Source organism: Salmo trutta, unplaced genomic scaffold (genome assembly GCF_901001165.1).
Source record: "Salmo trutta unplaced genomic scaffold, fSalTru1.1, whole genome shotgun sequence".
Classification (NCBI taxonomy): domain Eukaryota; kingdom Metazoa; phylum Chordata; class Actinopteri; order Salmoniformes; family Salmonidae; genus Salmo; species Salmo trutta.
In genome coordinates, this window is record NW_021822739.1 from 152501 (window position 1) to 158156 (window position 5656).

Consider the following 5656-nt stretch of genomic DNA (forward strand, 5'->3'; position numbering starts at 1 on the left):
CTGTCTCTACTGACCCTGACTGTTACTGTGTTCTGTGTCTACTGACCCTGACTGTTACTGTGTTCTCTACTGACCCTGACTGTTACTGTGTTCTGTCTCTACTGACCCTGACTGTTACTGTGTTCTGTCTCTACTGACCCTGACTGTTACTGTGTTCTCTACTGACCCTGACTGTTACTGTGTTCTGTCTCTACTGACCCTGACTGTTACTGTGTTCTCTAGTGACCCTGACTGTTACTGTGTTCTGTCTCTACTGACCCTGACTGTTACTGTGTCCTCTACTGACCCTGACTGTTACTGTGTTCTCTACTGACCCTGACTGTTACTGTGTTCTGTCTCTACTGACCCTGACTGTTACTGTGTTCTGTCTCTACTGACCCTGACTGTTACTGTGTTCTCTAGTGACCCTGACTGTTACTGTGTTCTGTCTCTACTGACCCTGACTGTTACTGTGTCCTCTACTGACCCTGACTGTTACTGTGTTCTCTACTGACCCTGACTGTTACTGTGTTCTGTCTCTACTGACCCTGACTGTTACTGTGTTCTGTCTCTACTGACCCTGACTGTTACTGTGTCCTCTACTGACCCTGACTGTTACTGTGTTCTCTACTGACCCTGACTGTTACTGTGTTCTGTCTCTACTGACCATGACTGTTACTGTGTTCTCTACTGACCCTGACTGTTACTGTGTTCTCTACTGACCCTGACTGTTACTGTGTTCTGTCTCTACTGACCCTGACTGTTACTGTGTTCTCTACTGACCCTGACTGTTACTGTGTTCTCTACTGACCCTCACTGTTACTGTGTTCTGTCTCTACTGACCCTGACTGTTACTGTGTTCTGTCTCTACTGACCCTGACTGTTACTGTGTTCTCTACTGACCCTGACTGTTACTGTGTTCTGTCTCTACTGACCCTGACTGTTACTGTGTTCTCTACTGACCCTGACTGTTACTGTGTTCTCTAGTGACCCTGACTGTTACTGTGTTCTCTAGTGACCCTGACTGTTACTGTGTTCTCTAGTGACCCTGACTGTTACTGTGTTCTCTACTGACCCTGACTGTTACTGTGTTCTCTAGTGACCCTGACTGTTACTGTGTTCTCTACTGACCCTGACTGTTACTGTGTTCTCTACTGACCCTGACTGTTACTGTGTTCTCTACTGACCCTGACTGTTACTGTGTTCTCTACTGACCCTGACTGTTACTGTGTTCTCTACTGACCCTGACTGTTACTGTGTTCTGTCTCTACTGACCCTGACTGTTACTGTGTTCTCTACTGACCCTGACTGTTACTGTGTTCTCTAGTGACCCTGACTGTTACTGTGTTCTCTACTGACCCTGACTGTTACTGTGTTCTCTACTGACCCTGACTGTTACTGTGTTCTCTACTGACCCTGACTGTTACTGTGTTCTCTAGTGACCTGACTGTTACTGTGTCTCTACTGACCCCTGACTGTGTTCTCTACTGACCCTGACTGTTACTGTGTTCTCTACTGACCCTGACTGTTACTGTGTTCTCTACTGACCCTGACTGTTACTGTGTTCTGTCTCTACTGACCCTGACTGTTACTGTGTTCTCTACTGACCCTGACTGTTACTGTGTTCTCTACTGACCCTGACTGTTACTGTGTTCTGTCTCTACTGACCCTGACTGTTACTGTGTTCTGTCTCTACTGACCCTGACTGTTACTGTGTTCTCTACTGACCCTGACTGTTACTGTGTTCTCTACTGACCCTGACTGTTACTGTGTTCTGTCTCTACTGACCCTGACTGTTACTGTGTTCTGTCTCTACTGACCCTGACTGTTACTGTGTTCTCTACTGACCCTGACTGTTACTGTGTTCTCTACTGACCCTGACTGTTACTGTGTTCTGTCTCTACTGACCCTGACTGTTACTGTGTTCTCTACTGACCCTGACTGTTACTGTGTTCTCTACTGACCCTGACTGTTACTGTGTTCTGTCTCTACTGACCCTGACTGTTACTGTGTTCTGTCTCTACTGACCCTGACTGTTACTGTGTTCTCTACTGACCCTGACTGTTACTGTGTTCTCTACTGACCCTGACTGTTACTGTGTTCTCTACTGACCCTGACTGTTACTGTGTTCTCTACTGACCCTGACTGTTACTGTGTTCTCTACTGACCCTGACTTACTGTGTTCTCTACTGACCCTGACTGTTACTGTGTTCTGTCTCTACTGACCCTGACTGTTACTGTGTTCTTCTCTACTGACCCTGACTGTTACTGTGTTCTCTACTGACCCTGACTGTTACTGTGTTCTCTACTGACCCTGACTGTTACTGTGTTCTGTCCTACTGACCCTGACTGTTACTGTGTTCTCTACTGACCCTGACTGTTACTGTGTTCTCTACTGACCCTGACTGTTACTGTGTTCTCTACTGACCCTGACTGTTACTGTGTTCTCTACTGACCCTGACTGTTACTGTGTTCTCTAGTGACCCTGACTGTTACTGTGTTCTCTAGTGACCCTGACTGTTACTGTGTTCTGTCTCTACTGACCCTGACTGTTACTGTGTTCTCTACTGACCCTGACTGTTACTGTGTTCTCTACTGACCCTGACTGTACTGTGTTCTGTCTCTACTGACCCTGACTGTTACTGTGTTCTCTACTGACCCTGACTGTTACTGTGTTCTCTACTGACCCTGACTGTTACTGTGTTCTCTACTGACCCTGACTGTTACTGTGTTCTCTACTGACCCTGACTGTTACTGTGTTCTGTCTCTACTGACCCTGACTGTTACTGTGTTCTCTACTGACCCTGACTGTTACTGTGTTCTCTACTGACCCTGACTGTTACTGTGTTCTCTACTGACCCTGACTGTTACTGTGTTCTGTCTCTACTGACCCTGACTGTTACTGTGTTCTCTACTGACCCTGACTGTTACTGTGTTCTCTACTGACCCTGACTGTTACTGTGTTCTCTACTGACCCTGACTGTTACTGTGTTCTCTACTGACCCTGACTGTTACTGTGTTCTCTACTGACCCTGACTGTTACTGTGTTCTCTACTGACCCTGACTGTTACTGTGTTCTCTACTGACCCTGACTGTTACTGTGTTCTCTAGTGACCCTGACTGTTACTGTGTTCTCTACTGACCCTGACTGTTACTGTGTTCTCTACTGACCCTGCAAGTCACTGGGAATTACAGTTATCAATCCCTCCCTCCCTCCCCTGTCTCTGTTGGTGGTGTTGACTGTGTGTCTGTTTCTCCCGGTGAGGTCTCTGACCTGTTCAGTGATATTGTAGCAGGGGGAGGACTGAGGTCCAGGGGCTGGGCCTGCTGGACACCAGAGATGACTGCTGGAGGTTTTTCATCAACCAAGTCTGGCTCAATCTCAAGGTCCAGTTTAGTCAGACACTTGACTCTTTCTAACCTGTAGGTAGTTTGCTTCCTGTAAATTCCCCTCAGAATCCAGAGGGAGATAGTCGGTTAAGACACGGCTCCTTGAATTGTGCCCTATTGAATGGTTGTTATGGTTCGATGCCTTGCCAGAGCCAGACAGAGACACGGGGGCTGAAGGAGAGGACGGAACGAGTTGTCTCAGACACTGCACATGTTCCTGGTCCAGCTAATCCATCCATGGACCCCGACAGGCCTCTACTGGGGTGTCCTGTCTGTTAGATCCAAACTGCACATGCCTGACATGCCCCACAACGGACTGAGTGAGTGAGTGAGAAGGAAAGCGAGAGGGAGGTAGAATGGACAGGCTGCCAGTTTGTCTCACTCTGTTAAAAGAGGATGTTCCTATTTGGATGCATCTGCCATTTCAGTGGTCTATGACTGCGTGTGTGTTGTCATACAGTATGTGCATTTGGGCAGACAACCTTTTATGTCTGTGTTGGGAAATGTGCACATATGTGTCTGTGTGTTTAACATGTCTGCCAAAAGTGTCTGGTGGTTAGCCACCCAGAGCCCCGTCTCTCCCAGGGCCTGTATGTTCATGGCTTTGTGGAGTACAGGGTGCTGTTTGGGACGCAGCCGCAATGCACATAGTAGGACCATATGGGCCTCCCTATGGGGCTGGTCAAAAGTAGTGCACTAAATAGGGAATAGGGGGCCATGTGTCCATGTCTGTCTGAACCTCACTTCCTTCTTCCTGCCATGCGGATAGTGTCTCTCTCTAGCTTGTTCTGTGTCTGTCTCCTGTGGGCAGTGCCCTGCGTCTCAGGGCCCGTCTCTTCGCTGCCCTGATCCACTGCACCACCATGGACTGGTTCCACTGCTGACCCCCTGAGGCCCTGCAGTCTGTCAACCTCAGGTTCATCCAGGAGACTGAGGACATTGAGGTGAGGCCTGGTAGCTACCAGACAGCTTTATTAAATGTACTGGACACTTTCAACAAGGTACTGTAGTCTTCTTTACCAGGCCTGGGTTCAGACTGTTTTCCATTTCTTTTAAATAATTCAAAACGGACAAAATTCATCATACATTTTGAGTGATTTACGAAACTATGTGAAATGTGTTAACACAGCTCAGGTCTGTTCCAGTAGATGAATGACACTACAAGGCCGTGTAGTTGTACTGATGTGATGGTGTTTTACACAGCTCAGGTCTGTTCTAGTAGATGAATGACACTACAAGGCCGTGTAGTTGTACTGATGTGATGGTGTTTTACACAGCTCAGGTCTGTTCCAGTAGATGAATGACACTACAAGGCCGTGTAGTTGTAGTGATTTGATGGTGTTTTACACAGCTCAGGTCTGTTCCAGTAGATTAATGACACTACAAGGCTGTGTAGTTGTAGTGATGTGATGGTGTTTTACACAGCTCAGGTCTGTTCCCTGTAGATGAATGACACTACAAGGCCGTGTAGTTGTCGTGATTTGATGGTGTTTTACACAGCTCAGGTCTGTTCCAGTAGATGAATGACACTACAAGGCCGTGTAGTTGTACTGATGTGATGGTGTTTTACACAGCTCAGGTCTGTTCCAGTAGATGAATGACACTACAAGGCCGTGTAGTTGTACTGATGTGATGGGTTTTTGATCTGGATTTATCTCTGTGGTCTATGTTAAAATCAAATCAAATCAAAGTACATTTTCTCACATGCGTGGAATACAACTGGTGTAGACTTTACCGTGAACTGCTTTCTTACGAGCCCATCCCAACAACGCAGAGTTAAGAAATCAATGAAAATATTAAAATAGTAAGGAGTTGAATGAAGTAAAATACACAAGAATAGAGCTACATACAGTACAGTCAGGTTGACTACAGCATTCTGCTATACAGGTTAGACGTAGTTAGTTGTAATTACTGTCCTAGATTAGAACAACAGTTTACACTGTGCTGTAGTGTGTTTTGGCCATGTCCTTCCTAATGACACTCGTAAAGGGTTTAAGACTTAGTCAGTTAGACTTTTAATGAACATCTTGTAATTACAGCAGTGCAGCTGTATAACTTTACCATAGATCCCTCATCATTACTTCTCCACTGAGACTCACTGAGCTACTGACAAATGGCTGGTCGCATGGCAGATGACTACTGTGTGTGTGTGTGTGTGTGGTGTGTGTGTGTGTGTGTGTGTGTTGTGTGTGTGTGTGGTGTGTGTGTGTGTGTGTTGTGTGTGTGTGTGTGTGTAGAGTAGACGTATCATTGTTTTCCCTCATGGCAGTGGAAACGATCAGTACCC